At 39.4% G+C, this 27,622-nt stretch overlaps 1 protein-coding gene and 1 long non-coding RNA gene across 2 annotated transcripts in view; one reads left to right on the forward strand and one right to left on the reverse strand.

Annotated features, from left to right (window-relative positions):
- The window catches only part of LOC115412240 (neurexophilin-2-like), a 62,142-nt gene that overhangs the window by 4,043 nt on the left and 30,477 nt on the right, over positions 1-27,622 (reverse strand). The gene's annotated exons all lie outside the window — the stretch shown is intronic.
- On the forward strand, positions 13,048-26,951 carry LOC115412243 (uncharacterized). Its single transcript, XR_003934312.1, has 3 exons — positions 13,048-13,059; positions 18,692-18,694; positions 26,751-26,951. It is a non-coding gene; the product is annotated as an uncharacterized LOC115412243 (long non-coding RNA).

The raw sequence follows: 27,622 nt of genomic DNA on the forward strand, positions 1-27,622 counted from the left end.
ACACAGTAGAAACTTACAACAGAAAATGATTTAAACTCATAAATACATTCAGTGACACCACAGACAGACACGGACATCACCAAAGACGAAACAGGAAAATAAAACCCCAAAAACACCAGTTCAATCATCAGTAAAACGCACTGATGAACCAGGCTCGTACAATATTTGCATTAAGCTTTTAATATTTCAGGACGACTTGTCAGATTACATGACAATGAAAATCCCCCAGATTTAACTTGTGAGCTGGTCTCAGATCAGCTGAGCTATTATTAGCTCCCCTATCCGTCCGAACTTTGGCTGCTAATGGTTCCCAACAGTAGAACAGACTTGTGCTGTGCTAAAGTCGATGCTAAGTGCTAATCCAGACAGAGCAGCGAACTGTGATCCTTCCTTGTACCTCAAAGCCTTTTAGCTTCAGGAGCCATTCCTGGTCCACTTCAGATAAAGCTTTAATAATTCACGGCAATGAGCTTAGCTACTTTTATTAGTAATTAGTAGTGCCGGCTTTCCCCGGGCCCGGTTGTAGGGATCACTGAGAGAAGCAGATGTTGAAAGCAGCGAGCAGCGGCTGTTTGAGTTTCCACTGAGCTGCTGCTGCGCTACTTCAGACTAATTAGAATTTAGCTGTAAGCCCAACTCAGGCACATGTGTACAAAGCTAACAAACTGGGTCTGTCTGCCACCGTTTGTTTTGTCACTGCGTTACTCCATCACATTTATATAAGGCTTCCCACTGCACATGCTCAGATAAACCAGGGCTGTCACACATGTGCCCCCCCCCAAAGGTTCCAGTCCCACCCCTGGGATGAATTTACAAAGTGTCTAAACTCCACAGTCCAGGCTGTGGAACTCATGTTAGTGTGGGTTCCACATCCAGACCAATCTGATCTACAGTCAAATAAGAACAGCAGAAGAACCCACACAGAAGAACCACTGCAGATTTACTACTGGGTTTGATGGAAAAAATAATACATTATGTCTGTAAATAATGACAACTGCAAATGTTTGTCTTTGTTTTAGTGCAAAAAATAACATTAAATTATGAAAATATTTACATTTCCAAACTCTCCTGTACCAATAAAATGTGAATAACCTGAACAAATAAGACCAACCTGAAATGTCTGAAGAAAATTAAGCACAATTTGAACTATTTTCTGCTTGAATTATAAGGAAAAAATGTTGAATTAAGCAAAAAAAAAAAAAAAAAATTCTTCAATTAAGTAAAAAAAAAATCTTGAAGTAAGCCAAAAAAAAATAAAAAAATCTTGAATTAAGCAAAAAAAAAAAAAAAAAAAAAATCTTGAATTAAGCAAAAAAAAAAAAAAAAAAAGTCTTAGATGTAGCAAAAAATCTGTAATTCAGCAAAAAAAAATAAAAAAATAAATAAAAATCTTTAATTAAGCCAAAAATCTTGAATTAACAACTTCAAATTTTTGTCTTTGTTTTAGAGCAAAAAAATAACATTAAATTATGAGAATATTTCCATTTCCAAACTCTCCTGTACCAATAAAATGTGAATAACCTGAACAAATATCAACAACCTGAAATGTCTAAAGAAAATTCAGCCCAATTTGAAATATTTTCTGCTTGAATTAAGGAAAAAATGTTGAATTAAGCCAAAAAAAAAAAAAAAAATCTTCAATTAAGTAAAAAAAAAAAAATCTTCAATTACGCAACAACAAAGAAAAGCCTTAGGTGTAGCAAAAAAATCTTGAATTAAGCCAAAAAAAAAAAAAAAAAAATCTTGAATTAACAACTTCAAATGTTTGTCTTTGTTTTAGTGCAAAAAATCGCATTAAATTGTGAAACTCTTTCCATTTCCAAACTCTCCTGTACCAATAAAATGTGACTAACCTGAACAAACATGAACAACCTGAAATGTCTGTATTAAATTCAGTCCAGTTTGAACTCTTTTCTTCCTGTTCCTCAGTGTTTAGTGTCTTTGGAGATCTGATCCAGAATGCACATGGACTAATGAGAAGTGGAGGAAGAAGACTGAGAACATTACACTGATTTTTATGAAGAAATGTCCGTTTTTTCATGTTATTCACATCTGTTTTGTTTGGATAGTTTATAAAAGTAAGTATTTTCATACTTTATTGGGTTTTCTTTCACTCAAACACAGACATAAATGTGCAGTTGTCATTCTTTCTGGGTTCTTCTGTTCTTCTTTTCCTGGTTGGGTCCACTGCAGATCAGATCAGACTGAATGTGGAACCTGAAAGAACAGGAGTTTAGAACCCTGGTCTGAACAGAATAAGGGCTCTTCTACAGTGGGAACACCTCCACGTAGCTATCACAGATCCTTGGACCATAATGTGAAATCAATGTTTTTCCCACGGACAGACTGTCCCATCTATCAGCTCTAACGATGCTTAATTAAGACAGTTGCATTCAGTAAACATGGATGAATGAGGCGACGCTGGGACGTTCCTCATCACATCCTGTCGTTTCATCAGGTTCCACTGCAGGTCCACGTCCAGCCAAAGTCAACATCAGTGTCAAATTCATCTATTATTTATCAAACAGGCTCATTTTTTAACTTCAGAACTGTATTTTATGGAACTGTTTACAACATTTAAGTATCACTTATAGCAGGAGCGTCAAACTCCTGTTAGTTCAGTTCCACATTCAGACCAATCTGATCTACAGTGGGCCGGACCAGGAAAATAATATAAACAATAGGATAAGAACTTTAGAGTGAAAAAAGTCGATTCCATAATGAAAATGTTTACACCTACGAATTGTACTTGAACCTAACACGATCAAATATGAACAACCTGAAAAGTCTTTAGTAAAATAAGTGCAATGTGAACAATATTAAGCCTTAGTTCAGGGGCGTCACATGTGTCTCGGGGCCCAAATGCGTCCCCCCCAAAGGTTCTGATCCGACCCCTGGGATGAATTTATAGAGCGCAAAAATTCCACAGATTAATTTTCGTTGCGGTTCCACATACAGACCAATGTGATCTAAAATGAAATATCCTACAAAAAAGAATGATTCCATATTTTCTTCTTGGTTTGATGTGAAAAAAAATTTTACATTATGTCTGTAAATAATGACAACTGCAAATTTCTGTCTTTGTTTTAGTGCAAAAAATCACATTAAATTCTGAAAATATTTCCAAACTCTCCTGTACCAATAAACTGTGACTAACCTGAACAAATGTGTCCAACCTGAAATGTCTGTATTAAATTCAGTCCAGTTTGAACTCTTTTCTTCCTGTTCCTCAGTGTTTAGTGTCTTTGTAGATCTGATCCAGAATGCACATGGACTAATGAGAAGTGGAGGAAGAAGACTGAGAAAATTACACTGATTTTACTGAAGAAATGTCCGTTTTTTCTGGTTATTCATGTCTTTTTTGTTTGGATAGTTTATGAAAGTAAGCATTTTCATAATTTAATGGTTTTTTTTTTACTAAAATACAGACATAAATTGTCAGTTGTCATTATTTCTGGGTTCTTCTGTTCTTATTTCACTGGTCCGACCCACTGCAGATCAGATCAGACTGAATGTGGAACCTGAAAGAACAGGAGTTTGAGAACCCTGCCTTAGTTATCATTTATACATGTTCATTCTAACGTACAGATCACAGTGGATCTACAAATACACAAAATATTAAATAACAGAATATTATTAAAATTCCACAGACTTCTCTTAAGACATTTCAGATATTCACATTTTTTTGTAAAAGGCTAGTTTGTAAATGTAAACATTTTTGTGTAATTTTACTTTTTTTACACTAAAATAAAGAGACAGATTTCCAGTTTTCATTATTTCTAGGTTATTCTGATAGTATTTGACTGGTCTGATCCACTTTAGACTGAAACGACCTAAAATGATTTGAACATCCTTGATTGTTAATATCTTCAGTGTAATTTTTGCATTCCACAAATTCATCCCAGGGGCCGGACTGGACCGTTTGGTGGGCTGGATTTGGGCCCTGGACCACATGTTTAACACCTGTGACTTACAGAAGAAAGATATAACTGATAACTGACTTATACACTGTAAAAAAAAAAAAAAAAAAAAAAAGAAGTAAAAAAACAGTAATATTCTGGCAGCAGGGGTGCCGAAAAAGTACTGTTAAATAATGGAAAATAACCATCTCATAAAAATACAGTAATTTTCCATAATTCAAATATAGTTTTTTGCCGTAACTTTACATGAGATTTTGCTTCTTTTTTTTTTTCTTTTTTTTTTTACTTTTTAATGTTTAATAAAGAAAATTTTCATGTAAAAAACAATCCAATTCCCTATATATATATATATATATATATATATATATATATATATATATATATATATATATATATATATATATATATATATATATATAATTTTCAGTCAGACTCAGTTGTCCAATCCACTGATAAAAACTGTATTTGGACAGTTTATCAGTGCTTATACATGTTCTACATTCACAAAAATACATTTATTCAACATTTTTGTTGTGAAACCTCCTGTAATTACACAAGATATTTGTCAATGAACAAACAAGTCTGGTTCAACTGACAGAACAAATACTTCTGTTACCGTTAATTGTCCGTAATTTTATCTCATTTCATTTATTTTTTTTTTACAGTATTAAACTTTAAATTAACAGTTTAATCTCATAAATAGAAAAGAAATATTTGTGAAAGTATGATACATTTGCAAATGTATTTGAATTGTATTTTTCTGTGAAAAAATTTAAAAAATTCTTTTAAAAAAATTTAAATTTTATGGTTATTCACATTTACAGTTTTTTCATGTTATTTTCAATTTGACATGTAAAATCACAGTCTGTTTTTGTCATTTTATTGATATTTTCCTGTATCTGAAAAATACAGGAAACATCTGTAAAATAAACAGTGAAAATTCTTTTTTTTACAGTGTATTGTGTATGTGTCATGTGACAGTACTTGCTCATATTCATACATGTGTTAAACACATCAGTTACTGAGTTTAAACACAGACTATTGAACAGGACATGGGTACCCGTGGCTCCACTGGACCTGGACCTGGACCTGGACCTCCTTCTAATTCTGTGTTTGAGCTCAGGTGTTGGTTCGATTCCCAACAGAACCTTTCCTTTCTGCTGTGAAGAAGGACACGGTGACGTTTCCCATCAGGCCGAGCGGCTGCGTTGCCTTACGCACAGAGGTGTGTCTTTGCACAGCGTCGGAGGTGAAAGCACACGTGGTCTCAGGTGAGCTCAGTACAGGCTGGTTCTAATGCTAATGAGAGCGGTTTAAGTATGACGAGCAGCTGGGGAAAAGGCTGCGACAACAAGGGGATGAGGAGGGGGATATGGAATACTGAAACGCCCCCAGAGACACCAGGCTCCGAGGACCTGAGAGCTCCCAGCCCTGACACCGGCTTTAGTTCCTCTGCACAAAAGTACGCTGGAGAAAGGCCTGAGCAGAAATACAGAGAAAAGTAGGAAAACTAGACTCATTATTGGGTTCAATTGGGTACAATTATCTGCCAGAGCAGGAGGAACATTACACTGATCAAGTCTGATGAAAGTAACGGCTCAAATGTGTCACAGCTCTTCTGTGTCTGTTCAGAGGAAATCAGTCTGAGTGAATCCAAAGAACAGAGTGTTGGTAAATGACAGGAGTTCACGTCTGTTCAACATGGTGACGCTCAGATGGACTACGAACAGATGAACCATGTTAGACCACATGGTCCGGCCCACTTTAGACCACATGGTCCGGCCCACTTTAGACCCCATGGTCCGGCCCACTTTAGATCCCATGGTCCGGCCCACTTTAGACCACATGGTCCGGCCCATTTTAGATCACATGGTCCGGCCCACTTTAGACCCCATGGTCCGGCCCACTTTAGATCACATGGTCCGGCCCACTTTAGACCACATGGTCCGGCCCACTTTAGACCACAGGGTCCGGCCCACTTTAGACCCCATGGTCCGGCCCACTTTAGATCACATGGTCCGGCCCACTTTAGACCACATGGTCCGGCCCACTTTAGACCACATGGTCCGGCCCACTTTAGATCACATGGTCCGGCCCACTTTAGATCACATGGGGCTGAATGTGGAACCTGAACTAACATGAGCTGCTGCTGTACACACACACACACACACACACTAACACACAAACACACTCTCACACACACACTAACACACACACATACACACTAACCCACACACTCACACTAACACACACAGACACACACTAACACACACGTACACCCCCCCACACACACACACACACTAACACTAACACACACACACTAACACACTAACACTAACACTAACACACACACACTAACACACACACACACAAACACGCTCTAACACACAAACACACTCTCACACACACACACACACACACTAACACACAAACACACTCTCACACACACACACACACACTAACACACACACACAAACACACTCTAACACACAAACACACTCTCACACACACACACTAACACACACACTAACACACCCTAACACACACACATACACACTAACACAGACACACAGTAACACACACTAACACACACACATACACACACACTCACACAAACTAACACTTAGACACACACACTTACACACACAGACACACACTAACACACACGTACACACCCACACACCCACACTAACACACACACACATACACACTAACACACACACACACTAACACACACACACTAACACACATACACACAGACACACACACACAGACACACACACACTAACACTAACACACACAGACACACACACACACACACACTAACTCTAACACACACACATACACACTAACACACACATACACACAGACACACTAACACACACAGACACACACACACACACAGACACACACTAACACACACACACACAGACACACACACACACACACACACAGACACACACACACACACACACACAGACACACACACACAGTAACAGTAACACTAACACACACACACACTAACACACACACACACACACACACACACACAGACACACACACACACACACACACACACACACAGACACACACACAGACACACACACACACACACACACACACACACACAGACACACACACACACACACACACAGACACACACACAGACACACACACACAGTAACAGTAACACTAACACACACACACACTAACACACACACACACACACACACACACACAGACACACTAACACTAACACACACACACACACAGACACACACACACACACACACACACAGACACACAGACACACACACACACACACACACACACACACCTTGTCCACCAGTGTGTGGTTCAAACCAGAGTACAGGAATGGGACTTTTCGTAGCAGACAGTGTGGAGGCAAAAACAGACAAGGTCTGATGAAGGAGAATGTACAGAAGCTTAATTAAGATGTGCTAATCGCTGCTGCTGCGCTGCAGGCGTTTCAGGGCGACTTGAAACAAGACATTCTTCTGATAATAAGTGCAGACGAGTGCAGCTGAAAACACCAGCGCTCATTCAACAGCACACACTGATCTGTGGCTTCAGCTGCTTCCTGTTCCTCTGTCCCAAACAACAACAGCAACAGCAACAACAACAACAACAGCAACAGCAACAGCAACAGCAACAGCAACAACAACAGCAACAGCAACAACAACAACAACAGCAACAACAACAACAACAGCAACAGCAACAACAACAACAGCAACAACAACAACAACAGCAACAGCAACAACACAACAACAACAACAGCAACAGCAACAGCAACAACAACAACAACAGCAACAACAACAACAGCAACAGCAACAACCACACACAGAGGGGCAGAAAACATACACACTGTAAAAAATGTCCTGCTACAAAGAGGCCTAACATTCTTAAATCTGCTCCAACTGTCTGATATGGAGCAAAAAACTAAATCTGGGCTCGAATTCTTAAAACAAGCAAAACATGACTGATTTTGTTATTCTTTATAATTCCATTTTCCTTTGCACGTTACAGTTCACTGTTCCACCCACTGATTTTCTACCAGTTTTGTTTTTTATATTTCTAATGTATTATGTATAGTGGGTTTGCTCTTGTATTCTATTTTTACTGTTTGGGCTGCTGCTATCTATCTATCTATCTATCTATCTATCTATCTATCTATCTATCTATCTATCTATCTATCTATCTATCTATCTATCTATCTATCTATCTATCTATCTATCTATCTATCTATCTATCTATCTATCTATCGTTCGTTTGTTCGTTTGTTCGTTCTTTCGTTTGTTCGTTCATTCTATCGTTCGTTCTATCGTTCTATCATTCTATCATTCTATCATTCTAGAAAAAAATTCTTGGTAGAATTTTTAAAACAACAAAAACTCTATCAACTAAAACTATAATGTGCCTTAAAACGAGACAAAAATGACAGAATTTTACCAAACAGTGTTTAGTAGAATAAATCAGATCCCACTGATTAGAGACAGAATGAGTTTAAATGTTGAATTTCAGTCTGAACAGCAGAGGAACACGGAGGAAAACCTTCTCAAATAAACATTAGATTGTGTTGACTGATCTGAAAATGAGGCTTCAACAGTGAATGGATCCCAGTTCTTCCACATGTGTTTCCTACTGAGGTCAACGCCCACTGTGGGGTCATGTGACCAGTTAGCTCCTCCTCCTCGTGGAGCAGACATGGGTGTCCATGTTAAAGGGACTCAGAAACCACGTGTAAACAAACGGATGTTCATCCACAAGCGTCCATCCCATGTCCTAAACTGTTGTCGGGTCAGACTGGTGGTGAGTCTGTGAACGTACGCATGTAGAATATGTGTGAAAAAAGTCTGAAGTGAAGAAGCAGCAAGTGTGTGAAGGTGGAGTTAGTCCAACATGTTAGGGACACACATTTAACATGGGACTGACCCACAGACCACATGTGTCTGTGGTTTCATGTGTGAACCACATTCGACTGGACCCAGGAATTTAACAGACATTTATTAAATGAGTCCAGGCTCAGGTTTCTGGTTTTCTTTTATTTATTTATTTATTTTTTTGTTTTTTGATTTTATTTCGAATATGCAACAAAACAAAGTAATCTTACTTAGTCCTCAGAAATAAACAGATAATAAGAAATGATGGACAAACAAACTTATACATCTGCATGAAAACAAAGTATGACTCCATGTGCACATTTGAAAAGCAGTGGGAGGAAGTAGAACTTATTTAACCCCACCCCTTCTCCACAAAACAGTCTGTCCTTTAACCTCCCATCAGGAAAATATATGACAAATGAAGTCCCTTAGATCAGTTATGAGTAATTAATGTTATGTTCAACTGTGGGACCATTTCTGTCATGGTTTAAACCAAGGTTATTATCGTTAACGAAAACTAACGAAATGACAAAAGCTAGAATTGTAAAAACATTTTCATTAACTGAAATAAATAGAAACTAGAATTAAAAGAAAAAAACAGAACTAACTGAAACTGTATTGTGTGTTTACAAAACTAACTAAAATGTGTAACAATTATGGAAAAAATTCCTTTCATTTCATCTTTGTCAATGTCAGATTGATACTAAATCGATTTATTTTGCTCTAGCAATTTTAGCTGCTGTCTCCATACGACACTTTTTGCTCCGTCACTTGTGTTCACTTGTGGTTTCCAGTCGTCTTCTGGTCCCCACTCTACCTGGAAACATGGAGACTAAAGCAGCAGAGTCCTGTCTGGGATTGATTTGAATAGGAGCACAGAGAAGAAGAGAAAAGAGACCACTGAACTACAACTGAACTACAACTGAACTACAACTGAACTACAACTAAACTACAACTGAACTACAACTAAACTACAACTAAACTACAACTGAACTACAACTAAACTAAAACTGAACTACAACTGAACTACAACTGAACTACAACTGAACTACAACTGAACTACAACTGAACTACAACTGAACTAAAACTAAACTGCAACTGAACTACAACTGAACTGCAACTGAACTACAACTGAACTAAAACTAAACTGCAACTGAACTACAACTGAACTACAACTGAACTACAACTAAACTACAACTGAACTACAACTGAACTACAACTAAACTACAACTGAACTACAACTAAACTACAACTGAACTACAACTGAACTAAAACTAAACTGCAACTGAACTACAACTGAACTACAACTGAACTAAAACTAAACTACAACTGAACTACAACTGAACTAAAACTAAACTACAACTGAACTACAACTAAACTACAACTGAACTACAACTGAACTACAACTAAACTACAACTGAACTACAACTGAACTACAACTGAACTACAACTAAACTACAACTGAACTACAACTGAACTACAACTAAACTACAACTGAACTACAACTGAACTACAACTAAACTACAACTGAACTACAACTGAACTACAACTGAACTACAACTAAACTACAACTGAACTACAACTGAACTAAAACTAAACTACAACTGAACTACAACTGAACTACAACTGAACTAAAACTAAACTACAACTGAACTACAACTGAACTACAACTGAACTACAACTGAACTAAAACTAAACTGCAACTGAACTACAACTGAACTACAACTGAACTACAACTGAACTGCAACTGAACTACAACTAAGCATCTAGAAGAAAATGAAAACTAATAAAAACTATCAAACCTGCTCTAAAAATTAATCAAAATGAACTGAATTAGAGAAAAAAAAAAGTCAAAACTAAATAAAACTAAACTAGAATGAAAAATCCAAAACTATTAGAACCTTGGTCTAAATCTGGAAACAACAACAAATGGGTCAGTAAAGTTTGTTTGGGTCATCAGTTCAGACTCTTAAATATAGAAGTTGTTCCAGTGGTTTGAGTCAAACAGAAGGAAAACTATCTGGATCATATTTGGAAAATATGAACAAAACTTTAAACCAGGAAAATCTGACTGGATATGAGATGGAAAATAGGAGGAAGCTTTATATATATATATATATATATATATATATATATATATATATATATATATATATATATATATATATATATGAATATTTTTCTATGTAACAATTTCTTTTGTTCTATTTAGATGAAAAATAAGAGAAATGTTGTAGAAATTAGGCTTTTTTTCTCTTTCTTCAAAGTGATTTTTTACAGTGTGCTTTGTTCCACGTAGCTGAGAGTGAATTTAATGCACTGAACAAAAAACCTGTGACATGTGAGGAGTTCAGAGTCAGACTGAGCTTTTATAGAATATGTTCAGATCATAAAAGACCAAAACACAAAACTCCATTTCCTGATCCTTACACAACAAACTCTTCATCGTTTACTGGTTAATAAATCTAAATTACCTGAGTAAATACATATTTCTGACACTAATAAATCATCTTTTTTCCTCGTCTCTGCTGGCAGATGGAGCCTTCCTCCTCTAATTTTCACATCTGTCTTCTTCACTGACATATTTTTTCATTCAGTCGTGGGAATTATTAAAACCCAGCACACATTTTAGGAATTTTACACGTACACTATCGCATGAACATTCAGAAACTCATTTGAACCCTTTCATGTATACTGGTCACTCCAGTGGTCACTCCAGTGGTCACTCCAGTGGTCAGTTGTTCTCCAGCTGTTCTCTTGTATATTCATGGGTTTGGTTGTTTCAGTTCCAGATCAGCCGACACAGTGGACACTAATGCACCATCCTTTAACCCTCCGGTGTACCGTCCACCTAGGCCCTTACTGAGCACCAAGTGGGCCTTTTACACACACTTGTGGAATAATGTCAAAAAAATTTTCATACAGTTTGTTTTTAATTCTTTTACACTTTTTTTTCTATTTCATCAACTTGAGCCGTAAATAAAAATACCAAATACTTAATATTTGTCATATTTTTTTAACCCTTTAAATGCTGTGTTTGTAATGTAAACAAATATTTGTTTTGGTGCAAAAAAAAACAAAAAAATTTTTTTCAATATACTCCATAAAAAGTGGCTCACATATTATTTGATTTTTTCCTCCTGGCATATGTCAGTGATTAACTCCAACTGTCATGTCTGCTCCCAGACTGTGTCTGTCTTTTCTGTTTTGTCATTTCCTGTTTTATTTTGTTAACTTTCCCTCATGTGTCTTGTCTGTTGTCTTTACTTCCTCTCCCTGATCGTGTTCACCTTTTCCCTGATTACCTGGCTCCTCCCTGATTGTCTCCACCTGTGTCCAATTGTCTTCCTGCCCTCCTGTGTATTTAAACCCTGTGTCTTCCCCTGTCTAGTTGCCAGTTTGTGTTCTACAACTTGTTGTGCTCACTCACCAGCGGTTTTTGGATGCCGTTCGTTTGTCTGCCGTTTTTGACCCGTTTTCGTCCTTCGACCACTGGTTCAGCCTGTTCCTATCCTGCCTGCTCGTCATCGTCTTGGTTCGTTACCCGACTCTGTCTCTGCCTTCTCCCTTTTATACCTCAGCCTCCACCGGTTACCTGTGCTTCGACCTTCACCTGGATTACTGACCGTGAGTTCTGTCTGTCCTCCATGTACCGTTGCTTGTTTGATTGCTTCTCCGTGTATGACCTGGCTTGTTTTTTGACCACCCTCTGTTTGTCCCTAGTGGGGGTTCCGTTGGGGTTTTCCCGGCTCGGCCAAGCCGGTCGTCAGCCGTATCCACCCACAGCCCAGACGTTTATCCCCAGACTCAGTGGCATCACAGAATTAATATTATCTCTGTGTTGTATTATTTCACCTGTTAAAGTGTTTAATAAAAACACTCAACTTTATTTGTACGTTGTGGTCTTGCTTTTGGGTTCAGCCTTTGTACTTAGCCTATCACACCAACATTGGTTAATTTGCATTATTATTATTTTTGGCGCTAGGCCAAATGTTCAAAAATACTAGCATCTGTCACCAAGTGTGCGTAAAATGCACACCTATAAATCAAACTATTAAATATTATATATTGATTTATTTTTCTGCTCTAATTTGATTTTATTTTTGTAAATCCAGGTCAGTCCTAATCATACAGATCAAATGTTAGAAATAGTGCGTTTTCTGCACACTTGGCAGACAGATGCTAGTCTGGTCATTTTCTTTTGTTCACAATGTGCACATTTGAGTTGGTGGACAGAAGTTTAAAGATCATGCAAAAATGAACAACTTTTGAATTCTAACCATATTTAAATTGTGAAAAACATGAAGTTTTTAACACAAAGTGCAGCGTGCCTAAAAAGCACACCTGGATACCAGAGGGCTAAACTGACAGACATCCCATCACTGTAACTGTCCTGTTCTTCATAAACCTGATCTGCAGTGACATGTTAGTGTAAATCAATTGCTAGTTGTTCTTAGACTGTAATTAACAGTTTTTTTTATACAAAATGCTTTTTTTCCTATTGTCTCTATGAAGTGAGTAAAAACTAGCATTAGAGTATGTTAATATGTGAGAAAACATCAGACTAGCTGCATCAAAAATGTTCTTATTCCATAGTTTTCACAGTTTATCACTTTCTGATATTGCGTTTTAAATGTTTCTTTGCTTAAAAAAATTAAACACACGGTGTCCAGCTGAGTGGACATTTTTGTAACTCCATGAAAAAGGTTCATTTAAAAAAAAAAATTAGTCACATTGGTGTTTTTTTTTTTTTTCATGCCTAATGATGAATAAAAACACTCAGGGAAAAAAAAAATCTTGACTAAGATTCACATAATTCATGGATGAAAGGGTTAAACTTCATTCTCATCTTAGGTGTCGACTGGTAGTTGATAGAATGAACTTCACTCACCAAAGACGTTTAATTTTTAGCATTAAAATGTTCCAAATGTTCCTTAATAACACCCAAACACATGGAGCAGACTCTGTTGTCTGTGAATATTCTCCTTTCGTGTTCTTGCATCATTAAATGTTATCTCATGGATCACTGTGTAATTCTAGTGGATGAAACACAAAAGCTCCTGTTCTGTTTATATGATGAATCTGCATCATTAGAGTCGATGTCAGTAGAAAAGTGTGGAAAATGAGTTTGGGTAAATCATCCTTTTAGTGTGTTCAACTGTCAGTCTGCTGCCACGTCCGCCACAAAAACAAAGAAATAAATAAACAGCACATTGTTCTTTCTACTTGAGGCAGAGATGTGGAAATTACCTCCATCTGCAGCCTTTTATCTGACTTCACAGCCAATTACTGCACTGGTTTGTGTTCAGGGGGTTTTACGTATGTCAAAGGTGCATTCAGCGCTGAGTAGAACAGCAGGGACATGAACTACACACTGTTATTTGTAAAGAGACACTGCTTTACTGAGTTAAATTACAGCATAAAACCAGTAAAAGTACAACTTTGATGTGAACACTGTTCAAATCCATGGTATAAGCTTCATTTTCTCATTTCTTTGCATCAAATCTTTAACCCTAATCCTATGTGTATATGCATGTATATGTGCGTATATGCATATATGTGTATGCATGTATATGATATATGATATACGTATATGTATATGATATATGATATATGTATGTGTATATGATATATGTGGATGTGTATGCATGTGTACATGTGCGTATGTATGTGTGTGTGTATATATGTTTATATGTGTGTGTGTATATATATATATGTACATATTGTTGGTTTAGACAAAGGGGTCAGAGCTAATATAAGTTGTGCTTCTTTTCACTCCTTTTCAAATATGACTTTTTTTTTCTTTTTCTTTTTGCGTGTATCATATTTTATGCTTCCTTGAAGTTTTGTTTCTATATTATGTTGTGCAAAGAAGTCACATAGTAGTAATCAGGAAGATTGTCTCACATCCACATTTGAAATAAATCAATTAAAAAAAAAATTTTTTTTGCATTTCAGTTTCAGACGTCTGCATGAACGTGTTGTGAAGGAGTTATCAGACAAAAGAAAGGTCATACTGGCAGCTGTTTATTTATGCAGAAGGTATGGAATCTACCAACATATCTGTGGATGTTTTTACTGATTTATTTTTTAATTTATTTATTTTAAATTTTTCTTTCCCCTTATTTAACCCTATAATGTCAAATGTATCATATCTGATGCATGAGTTTTGAAAAACCTGATGTCTACAATTAGATACATGCAATACACACATGATCCACCAGGGTTAAAGGTGGACGTCTGGGTGTTTAAGGGTTAAAGGTGGACGTCTGGGTGTTTAAGGGTTAAAGGTGGACGTTTGGGTCTGTAAGGGTTAAAGGTGGACGTTTGGGTGTTTAAGGGTTAAAGGTGGACGTCTGGGTGTTTAAGGGTTAAAGGTGGACGTTTGGGTCTGTAAGGGTTAAAGGTGGACGTCTGGGTGTTTAAGGGTTAAAGGTGGACGTTTGGGTGTTTAAGGGTTAAAGGTGGACGTCTGGGTGTTTAAGGGTTAAAGGTGGACGTTTGGGTGTTTAAGGGTTAAAGGTGGACGTTTGGGTGTTTAAGGGTTAAAGGTGGACGTCTGGGTGTTTAAGGGTTAAAGGTGGACCTTTGGGTCTGTAAGGGCTAAAGGTGGACGTTTGGGTGTTTAAGGGTTAAAGGTGGACGTTTGGGTGTTTAAGGGTTAAAGGTGGATGTCTGGGTGTTTAAGGGTTAAAGGTGGACGTCTGGGTGTTTAAGGGTTAAAGGTGGACCTTTGGGTCTGTAAGGGCTAAAGGTGGACGTTTGGGTGTTTAAGGGTTAAAGGTGGACGTTTGGGTGTTTAAGGGTTAAAGGTGGATGTCTGGGTGTTTAAGGGTTAAAGGTGGACGTCTTGGTGTTTAAGGGTTAAGGTGGACCTTTGGGTCTGTAAGGGCTAAAGGTGGACGTTTGGGTGTTTAAGGGTTAAAGGTGGACGTTTGGGTGTTTAAGGGTTAAAGGAGGACGTCTGGGTGTTTAAGAGTTAAAGGTGGACGTCTGGGTGTTTAAGGGTTAAAGGTGGACGTCTGGGTGTTTAAGGGTTAAAGGTGGACCTTTGGGTGTTTAAGGGTTAAAGGTGGACGTTTGGGTGTTTAAGGGTTAAAGGTGGACGTTTGGGTGTTTAAGGGTTAAAGGTGGATGTCTGGGTCTTTAAGGGTTAAAGGTGGACGTCTGGGTGTTTAAGGGTTAAAGGTGGACGTTTGGGTGTTTAAGGGTTAAAGGTGGACGTTTGGGTGTTTAAGGGTTAAAGGTGGATGTCTGGGTGTTTAAGGGTTAAAGGTGGACGTCTGGGTGTTTAAGGGTTAAAGGTGGACCTTTGGGTCTGTAAGGGCTAAAGGTGGACGTTTGGGTGTTTAAGGGTTAAAGGTGGACGTTTGGGTGTTTAAGGGTTAAAGGTGGATGTCTGGGTGTTTAAGGGTTAAAGGTGGACGTCTGGGTGTTTAAGGGTTAAAGGTGGACCTTTGGGTCTGTAAGGGCTAAAGGTGGACGTTTGGGTGTTTAAGGGTTAAAGGTGGACGTTTGGGTGTTTAAGGGTTAAAGGAGGACGTCTGGGTGTTTAAGAGTTAAAGGTGGACGTCTGGGTGTTTAAGGGTTAAAGGTGGACGTCTGGGTGTTTAAGGGTTAAAGGTGGACCTTTGGGTGTTTAAGGGTTAAAGGTGGACGTTTGGGTGTTTAAGGGTTAAAGGTGGACGTTTGGGTGTTTAAGGGTTAAAGGTGGATGTCTGGGTCTTTAAGGGTTAAAGGTGGACGTCTGGGTGTTTAAGGGTTAAGGTGGACGTCTGGGTGTTTAAGGGTTAAAGGTGGACGTTTGGGTCTGTAAGGGCTAAAGGTGGACGTTTGGGTGTTTAAGGGTTAAAGGTGGACGTCTGGGTCTTTAAGGGTTAAAGGTGGACGTCTGGGTGTTTAAGGGTTAAAGGTGGACGTCTGGGTGTTTAAGGGTTAAAGGTGGACGTTTGGGTCTGTAAGGGTTAAAGGTGGACGTTTGGGTGTTTAAGGGTTAAAGGTGGACGTTTGGGTGTTTAAGGGTTAAAGGTGGACGTTTGGGTGTTTAAGGGTTAAAGGTGGACGTTTGGGTCTGTAAGGGTTAAAGGTGGACGTTTGGGTCTGTAAGGGTTAAAGGTGGACGTTTGGGTGTTTAAGGGTTAAAGGTGGACGTTTGGGTGTTTAAGGGTTAAAGGAGGACGTCTGGGTGTTTAAGAGTTAAAGGTGGACGTCTGGGTGTTTAAGGGTTAAAGGTGGACGTTTGGGTGTTTAAGGGTTAAAGGTGGACGTTTGGGTGTTTAAGGGTTAAAGGTGGACGTCTGGGTGTTTAAGGGTTAAAGGTGGACGTCTGGGTGTTTAAGGGTTAAAGGTGGACCTTTGGGTGTTTAAGGGTTAAAGGTGGACGTTTGGGTGTTTAAGGGTTAAAGGTGGACGTTTGGGTGTTTAAGGGTTAAAGGTGGATGTCTGGGTCTTTAAGGGTTAAAGGTGGACGTCTGGGTGTTTAAGGGTTAAAGGTGGACGTCTGGGTGTTTAAGGGTTAAAGGTGGACGTTTGGGTCTGTAAGGGCTAAAGGTGGACGTTTGGGTGTTTAAGGGTTAAGGTGGACGTCTGGGTGTTTAAGGGTTAAAGGTGGACGTCTGGGTGTTTAAGGGTTAAAGGTGGACGTCTGGGTGTTTAAGGGTTAAAGGTGGACGTTTGGGTCTGTAAGGGTTAAGGTGGACGTTTGGGTGTTTAAGGGTTAAAGGTGGACGTTTGGGTGTTTAAGGGTTAAAGGTGGACGTTTGCATGTTTAAGGGTTAAAGGTGGACGTTTGGGTCTGTAAGGGCTAAAGGTGGACGTTTGGGTGTTTAAGGGTTAAAGGTGGACGTCTGGGTGTTTAAGGGCTAAAGGTGGACGTTTGGGTGTTTAAGGGTTAAAGGTGGACATCTGGGTGTTTAAGGGTTAAAGGTGGATGTCTGGTGTTTAAGGGTTAAAGGTGGACATCTGGGTGTTTAAGGGTTAAAGGTAGATGTCTGGGTGTTTAAGGGTTAAAGGTGGACATCTGGGTGCTTAAGGGTTAAAGGTGGATGTCTGGTGTTTAAGGGTTAAAGGTGGACATCTGGGTGTTTAAGGGTTAAAGGTAGATGTCTGGGTGTTTAAGGGTTAAAGGTGGACGTCTGGGTGTTTAAGGGTTAAAGGTGGACATCTGGGTGTTTAAGGGTTAAAGGTGGATGTCTGGTGTTTAAGGGTTAAAGGTGGACGTTTGGGTCTGTAAGGGTTAAAGGTGGACGTTTGGGTGTTTAAGGGTTAAAGGTGGACGTTTGGGTGTTTAAGGGTTAAAGGTGGACGTTTGGGTGTTTAAGGGTTAAAGGTGGACGTTTGGGTGTTTAAGGGTTAAAGGTGGACGTTTGGGTGTTTAAGGGTTAAAGGTGGACGTTTGGGTGTTTAAGGGTTAAAGGTGGACATCTGGGTGTTTAAGGGTTAAAGGTGGATGTCTGGTGTTTAAGGGTTAAAGGTGGACATCTGGGTGTTTAAGGGTTAAAGGTGGACATCTGGGTGTTTAAGGGTTAAAGGTAGATGTCTGGGTGTTTAAGGGTTAAAGGTAGATGTCTGGGTGTTTAAGGGTTAAAGGTAGATGTCTGGGTGTTTAAGGGTTAAAGGTAGATGTCTGGGTGTTTAAGGGTTAAAGGTAGATGTCTGGGTGTTTAAGGGTTAAAGGTAGATGTCTGGGTGTTTAAGGGTAAACTCCTGAGCAGCAGAAGCCCCTCACACACTCAGTCAGGATGAATCAGCGTCCGTCCTGGTCAGTAATGGTCAGTGTGGCGCTGGCGTCCAGCTTGTCCCGTGGGTGGACATATCTTTTAGAGCTCTGACATAAAGGTAATTGCCACAGTGACCAGAACTAGCCTCTAGAAAGTTATTAAGAAGCCGGTGACATCTGGCTTCTGGATCATCTGAAGAGATGCCGTTAAAATGCATTTGCAGGGAGCAGCCGGCGACATTGAGCTGGGCTGTGATGGGTTCTGGGCCGCAGGCTGGGGTGGGGGAGGGGGAGGGGGAAGGGGAGGGGGCGGAGCCACACTGGTGTTTTGATGGGGACAATAGAATGTGATCGTTCTCTCAACCTGGTGTGGATGACAACATGGTGTGTTTTCATGACAACAGGGCTGGTTCTGTCTTCTCTGACGGTGTTGGTCGAATGCGGTGTTATTTTTTCATACTTTATTTCCATATTCATTCATATACACCAGGGTTATTTACGTTGATGAAAACGAACGAAATGATTAAAACTAGAATTGTAAAAACATCTTTGTTAAGTGAAATAAATAAAAACTATAATTAAAAGAAAAAAATGATAACTAACCGAAACTGTATTGTGTGTTTACAAAACTAACTAAAACAGATAAAAAATTATGGATAAAATTCTGTTTGTTTTCGTCTTTGTTAATGCCGGATTGATATGAAATTGATTTATTTCACTCTAGCAATTTTAGCTAGCGGCACCATCCGACACTTTTTGCTCCGTCACTTGTGTTCACTTGTGGTTTCCAGTCGTCTTCTGGTCCCCACTCTACCTGGAAACATGGAGACTAAAGCAGCAGAGTCCTGTCTGGGATTGATTTGAATAGGAGCACAGAGAAGAAGAGAAAAGAGACCACTGAACTACAACTGAACTACAACTGAACTACAACTGAACTATAACTGAACTACAACTGAACTACAACTGAACTACAACTGAACTACAACTAAACTACAACTAAACTACAACTAAACTACAACTGAACTACAACTGAACTACAACTAAACTACAACTGAACTACAACTGAACTACAACTAAGCATTTAGGAAAAAAATGAAAACTAAGAAAAACTATCAAACCTGCTCTAAAAACAAATTAAAAAGAACTGAATTAGAGAAAAAAAAGTCAAAACTAAATAAAAATAAACTATAACGAAAAATCCAAACCTATTAGAACCTCGATATACACTGATCTACAGTTATTTAGAAATGATCTGCTTCAGATGAAATGTGCTAAATGTTTCATATTTTAATTAGGGCTGGGCAAGTTAACCCGTTATTACCGCATCAACACATTCATTAAATAACACCAACATTTTTTTTTTCTCTCCTGTTAATGTCGTTTTATTCTAACTCCTTTTCTTCTGCTTGTGTGCGTGTAGCGATTAGCTGCAGATAGACAACAGGTTTAACAAGAAAAGACGGATGCACAAAACTTGTGTCCAAATCTGTTCCTGTAGACTCACTGTAAAACTGACACATACAAACTAAATCTGTCTGAGTTCTGTTCACTGCCTTAGTACATTTACATGGCATTATACATTTAAATGAATGGGAAAAAGATCACTAGCTCAATGCTAACTTGAATGGGAAAATCCATAGACACGCTAACGATTAGCATTTACAGATTAATTTAAGATTTACAACGTCTTTTTATCCAGAAACAAAGGTTCACATCAGAGATATTTGATACTATTCATTCTGACAACAACTGAACAGAAAATACTCACAGGCAAACGTTTTTGGGGCCATACAAACAGAGTGAAAGAAACGTGTCTGTTAGTTCCTTCTTATGTCTGAACTGACTACGGGAACACTGCAAGGACAAAACATACGTTAGTGACACTTATTCCCATCACTAGAGGGCCCCCTTTGTTTACTTTGAACACCTGAACATCACATATTATTGTTCTTATTAGTATTAGTACTGATTAGTGGGACTAAGACTCCTGTCAATCACTCACAACCATAAATAAACATGTGTGGACATAAACATGTGTAACAGTAGCGGTCTGTTCCATGGACATTTTCATTGTAAAGGTCTTCAGATGGTGGGGGGGAGAAGGACACAGGTGTTTGGAAGCACTGACATGTGCAATTATTTTTTATCAGCGGAGTACTGCAGTCTGAAATATCACTGAAAGGAAATACACACTGTTGATGACGGCAACCCCCCCCCCCCCCATATAACTATGCGATTAATCATGATTAACCGCAGAAATCCACGCGATTAATTGCGATTAAAACATTTAATCACTGCCCAGCACTAGTTTTAATCTGATTAATTGTTAACCTAATGACCCCAGTGCTGTTTTGCTGCTGTTTTCCCAGGATCTGATGGTGTGTTCTCACACATATGTGTCCATTTATCCAACAGGTGAGTAAATGTTCCACTGGTAGAACCTGTCCAGTACATGTAGTTGGGTTTGTTTGTTCACAGGTGGTTTCTGAGTCCCTTTAACATGGACACCCATGTCTGCTCCAGAAAGAGGAGGAGCTAACTGGTCACATGACCCCACAGTGGGCGTTGACCTCAGCAGGGAACACGTGGAAGAACTGGGATCCATTCACTGTTGAAGCCTCATTTTCAGATCAGTCAACACAATCTAATGTTTATTTGAGAAGGTTTTCCTCCGTGTTCCTCTGCTGTTCAGACTGAAATTCAACATTTAAACTCATTCTGTCTCTAATCAGTGGGATCTGATTTATTCTACTAAACACTGTTTGGTAAAATTCTGTCATTTTTTGTCTCGTTTTAAGACACATTATGGTTTTTGTTATGTACATTATGTATATGTATATATATATATATATATATATATATATATATATATATTTTTTTTTTTTTTTTCCTTTCCAGCACATAAGCTTGGGATATGTGTCGAGGGAAAATTGGTTTCAGGCTTCATTCTCACAATAAACAAAATGGACAATTAACCTGCTCATCAGTGCAGAGCAGAGCGCTTCCAATGATGCACTCCACTGTTCTTCATGGATTTATCTGTGCAAATTGACCTCACTTTGGTGGTGCAATTCATTTCTCTGCTAATTTTCTGTGTCTGAAGCGTCATTAACTTGATGCGCTTCTACGTAGTAAAAATCTGGACGTCCCACGGAAATTACACCGGCTTCAACACTGTCTTTGGTAGAAGTGGAACTGAACACCTGCCATGATATGGACCAGATCCAGTAGTGATACAGGGACCCATGTATTAGTGTCTGAGTTTAAACGAAACAACTGATCTGTTTAATACAGGTATGAACAGGTCTGAGTCAGTACTGTCACATGACACAGGGTACAACTGACACAAAGAACATTTATGGGTAAAAACACTTAAAATGAGTCTGAACAAATATTATTATTATAGTTAATAGTGCATTTACATATATGAGTCTGAACAAATATTATTATTATAGTTAATAGTGCATTTACATATATGAGTCTGAACAAATATTATTATTATAGTTAATAGTGCATTTACATATATGAGTCTGAACAAATATTATTATTATAGTTAATAGTGCATTTACATATATGAGTCCTTTTTAGGTTTAATTTTATATTGATTATATCTTTAAACAGTTCCATAAAGTAGAGTTCTTCAGTGTAAAAATGATCCTATTTGATAAATGACAGTTGAAACGTTCCTATCTGACACTGGCGTTCCCTTTGGTTGGATGGGAGCTGTTAAAGCTGCTCACCGTGTCCTTCTAATGTTTTCCACCAGATTGTGTCGGAGTTGGATTGACTGCAGCCTCTTGCTTTGGAGTATTCGACATGACAAGCGTTTCCACTGACATTAAAACCACTCCCAGCCTCTGATCCCCCCCCTCCCCCATGTCCTTCCCCACTTATCTTCCTCCTGATGTTACAGGGCATATCATTTGTAATGATTTACACCTAGAACCAGTTCCAACAGAGCAGGCCCTGGAGGCCCTGGAGGCGCTTGGGCGCTGCTGAGTAGAATGTCCAGGCTGCTGCAGAATAGATTGGTGCTCTGATCGGTGGAACAGCCTCACGCTCCAAAGCCATCACTTTTAATCAGAGGCCGTTCGGGGGAACACATGGCAGGTGCTTCAGCAACGGGGTGGATCGCAACAGCAGATCCACACTGGGGGGAGGGGGGGGGCACCTTAGCAATCACACAAGACAATGGTTAATGCACAGGTGTCCAACATGAGGCCCACGGGGTGAATTATTTCAACGCAAAGAACTTCAGTTAATATATTAACAATCCTACTATATAACACACGTTCTGTGTCCAATCAATCGATGTTGCAGCTAGGGATGTAACGATTAGCGGTATAATGATAAACTGTGGTAAAATTCCTAAAGGTTAGTATTACCGTTTAAATTCTAATTATCATGATAACCGTGTTTGATTACCGCACTTTGAACACAAACTTGATCTGGAAAATGGTCCAACAGTGGCTCTAAGGTGCCATCTTTAACGCACATCTGTATGTTTGGCATTCACTGTTTTAGACTCATGTTGGTTCAGGTTCCACATGTAGACCAGCATGAGCTGAAGTGGATCAGAACCAGTCAAATAAGAACAGAAGAAACTAGAAATAATGACAAATACAAATGTTTCTCACGCCATTACACTAAAAATACACTCAAGTATACAAAAATAGGCAAAAATACACTAAAAATATACTAAACTACAGTAAAAATATGCAAAAATACACTAAAATATACAAAAAATATGCAAAAATACACTAAAGTATACAAAAAAATTCAAAAATACACTAAAAACATACTAAAGTATACAAAAAATATGCAAAAATACACTAAAAACATACTAAAGTATACAAAAAATATGCAAAAATACACTAAAGTATACAAAAAAATTTCAAAAATACACTAAAAACATACTAAAGTATACAAAAAATATGCAAAAATACACTAAAGTATATAAAAAATGTGTGTTCATGTTGTGAGGTATGCTGCCTCACAGCCTCTGTCTACTCTGAATCCTTCATCCCCGCCTCCATACTCCATTTTCAGAGGTGCTTCTGACCGTTCTACTGTTAGCGGACCATGCTAACATGTGCAGGCTGCAGTTCACCACCGCTGGATGAATGGAACCACACTGGACGGGACAAACACATCCATGCTCTTCCCTTCTGTTGGCTCAGATTATCACCTGCACAACGCAGGATTCAGTGGTAGTTTACAAATGGACAGCGGTGGCAGACTTCTTCTACTGATCATGCTATCGTACATGACATGTCCATAACCTGGCTGCCAACACCTTTACCTTTATAAACCAGCCCGTCTGTGCTGAGGTTCAGTCCCTGTTCTGTTCACCATGTGATGCTGACACTTGAGTCAGCAGTGTGTTTATTTATCACCAGATCCACACAGATCCAGTTGCTGGTGGACTCTCACTTAAAATCTCTCATTTACAAAAGTCTTTCGGCACTTTTCACACACAGTGGCACCACGGGTACAATACCGCTAGTTCTGTTAGTTCAGGCTCCACATACAGAGCAGTTCAGCCAGTTCCAGTGGATCAGATCAGTGAACACTGCCAGAAGAACCGACAAACAAGTGGATCCAGAAACAACAAGCCCCGCCCCAAAACATGTTTCAAGCCCTGCCCCAAAACATGTTTCAAATTTTGACGTCGATCCAGCTGATGTCATCATGTCTGTGTGTATCAGTTCCTCAATGACATTCATTTATTAAAACAAGTTCTTTTTTTCAGAATGAGTTGATTAGAAATGATGAATTTACAGATGTTTTTACTGGACTGATTTCCCTGGACTAGAACAGTGGAGTAGCACAGCGTTAGGGAAAGGAGGAAAAAACGGAAAAAAATGAGGAAAAAAGCCACACTTATGCCTTAGCTTTGGGTCAGAGTGATGTATTATTGCCTCTGTGACAAGTTTCATTCAACTGAACAAACATGAGTTTGACAGCAGTGGATCCATGTGTGTGAATGTAGCATCAGCTCCCAAACTGGGTGACCTTTGACCTCTGAGAGAAGGAGACAGACCAATGGTGAAGGGAGTTGTTTACTTACAGACCCAAACGTTCACCTTTAACCCTTAAAGACCCAAACGTCCACCTTTAACCCTTACAGACCCAAACGTCCGCCTTTAACCCTTACAGACCCAAACGTCCACCTTTAACCCTTAAAGACCCAAACATCCGACTTTAACCCTTACAGACCCAAACGTCCACCTTTAACCCTTACAGACCCAAACGTCCACCTTTAACCCTTAAAGACACAAACGTCCACCTTTAACCCTTACAGACCCAAACGTCCGCCTTTAACCCTTAAACACCCAAACGTCCGCCTTTAACCCTTACAGACCCAAACGTCCGCCTTTAACCCTTAAACACCCAAACGTCCACCTTTAACCCTTAAACACCCAAACGTCCGCCTTTAACCCTTACAGACCCAAACGTCCCCCTTTAACCCTTACAGACCCAAACGTCCACCTTTAACCCTTACAGACCCAGACGTCCACCTTTAACCCTTACAGACCCAAACGTCCACCTTTAACCCTTACAGACCCAAACGTCCCCCTTTAACCCTTACAGACCCAGACATCCACCTTTAACCCTTAAAGACCCAAACGTCCACCTTTAACCCTTACAGACCCAGACGTCCACCTTTAACCCTTACACACCCAAACGTCCCCCTTTAACCCTTACAGACCCAGACATCCACCTTTAACCCTTAAAGACCCAAACGTCCACCTTTAACCCTTACAGACCCAGACGTCCACCTTTAACCCTTAAAGACCCAAACGTCCACCTTTAATCCTTAAAGACCCAAACGTCCACCTTTAACCCTTACAGACCCAAACGTCCCCCTTTAACCCTTAAACACCCAAACGTCCACCTTTAACCCTTAAACACCCAAACGTCCACCTTTAACCCTTAAAGACCCAAACGTCCACCTTTAACCCTTAAAGACCCAAACGTCCGACTTTAACCCTTACAGACCCAAACGTCCACCTTTAACCCTTAAAGACCCAAACGTCCACCTTTAACCCTTACAGACCCAAACGTCCACCTTTAACCCTTACAGACCCAAACGTCCACCTTTAACCCTTACAGACCCAAACGTCCACCTTTAACCCTTAAACACCCAAACGTCCGCCTTTAACCCTTACAGACCCAAACGTCCGCCTTTAACCCTTAAACACCCAAACGTCCACCTTTAACCCTTAAACACCCAAACGTCCGCCTTTAACCCTTACAGACCCAAACGTCCACCTTTAACCCTTAAAGACCTTTAACCCTTACACACCCAAACGTCCCCCTTTAACCCTTACAGACCCAAACGTCCACCTTTAACCCTTACAGACCCAGACGTCCACCTTTAACCCTTACACACCCAAACGTCCCCCTTTAACCCTTACAGACCCAGACATCCACCTTTAACCCTTAAAGACCCAAACGTCCACCTTTAACCCTTACAGACCCAGACGTCCACCTTTAACCCTTACACACCCAAACGTCCCCCTTTAACCCTTACAGACCCAGACATCCACCTTTAACCCTTAAAGACCCAAACGTCCACCTTTAACCCTTACAGACCCAGACGTCCACCTTTAACCCTTAAAGACCCAAACGTCCACCTTTAATCCTTAAAGACCCAAACGTCCACCTTTAACCCTTACAGACCCAAACGTCCCCCTTTAACCCTTAAACACCCAAACGTCCACCTTTAACCCTTAAACACCCAAACGTCCCCCTTTAACCCTTACAGACCCAGACGTCCACCTTTAACCCTTACAGACCCAGACGTCCACCTTTAACCCTTACAGACCCAAACGTCCACCTTTAACCCTTACAGACCCAAACGTCCACCTTTAACCCTTACAGACCCAAACGTACACCTTTAACCCTTACAGACCCAAACGTCCACCTTTAACCCTTAAACACCCAAACGTCCACCTTTAACCCTTACAGACCCAAACGTCCACCTTTAACCCTTAAACACCCAAACGTCCGCCTTTAACCCTTACAGACCCAAACGTCCACCTTTAACCCTTAAAGACCCAAACGTCCACCTTTAACCCTTACAGACCCAAACGTCCACCTTTAACCCTTACACACCCAAACGTCAAAACAAAAATTCATTTGGGAACTGACATAAAGTAGGACCAGGTTTTTACTGTAATGCCAGAAAAGTTGAGTTTACTTCAGAAAATTAAGTAATGATTAATGAACTTTTAAAGTACATTTAACTTAAAATCTTTTGTAAAATCAACTGCTTTGTATAGTTATTACACTTAAATAATTAAGTTCAATGCACTAAATTCCTAAATAAATAAAACAATGCAAAGCAGTTGATTTTACAAAAGGTTTTAAGTTAAATGTACTTTAAAAGGTCATTAATCATTTCTTAATTTTGTGTATAATTCCACCTGCGGCTGTTAATGGACACGTATTTGTTTCTTGCTAAGGTTGTTCTTTGGTTGATAATGGAGGAAACTGTCAATTCGTAGATATTTGGATAAAAAAATTAAATCCTGGTCAAAACACACATTTCTTGAAACGCCTTTAAAACTAATTTTCTCTCCAAATGTCAAACCAATAATAACAGATGTAGTAGATGAGTCATGAGCCTCCGTTGGATTACGGTGGTTGTTTATCTGAAACAGCCAGGAATCATGTTTAAGGATTAGACCGAGATGAGAGGGGACGGTTTACCCAGACCACCTTTAACCCTTTAAAGCCTGACGTGTCAGCGCTGACGCACCCTGCACATGTGCAGTTTGGACGGAACTGTCACTGTCTGTGCAAACGGACAAACTCCAACAGTTCTGAACCCTGAGCCGTTGTCCTGTACAGGTTTGACTGGGTCATTACGGTGGTTTCACTGACGTACTATTAGAAACAGGAGAAGAAGCTGTTTAGAAGGATTACAACATACACTGTAAAAAATGTCAGTCTGACCAAGTGTATTTGTCTCATTTCTAGTCCAAATATCTGATCACGCTTAAAATCAGACAGAGTTACCTACAGAGGAACTGTACAGTGAGACAGAAGAACTGATTTATAGACAATAGATCTGG

This window comes from Sphaeramia orbicularis, chromosome 21, assembly GCF_902148855.1.
Source record: "Sphaeramia orbicularis chromosome 21, fSphaOr1.1, whole genome shotgun sequence".
Lineage (NCBI taxonomy): Eukaryota > Metazoa > Chordata > Actinopteri > Kurtiformes > Apogonidae > Sphaeramia > Sphaeramia orbicularis.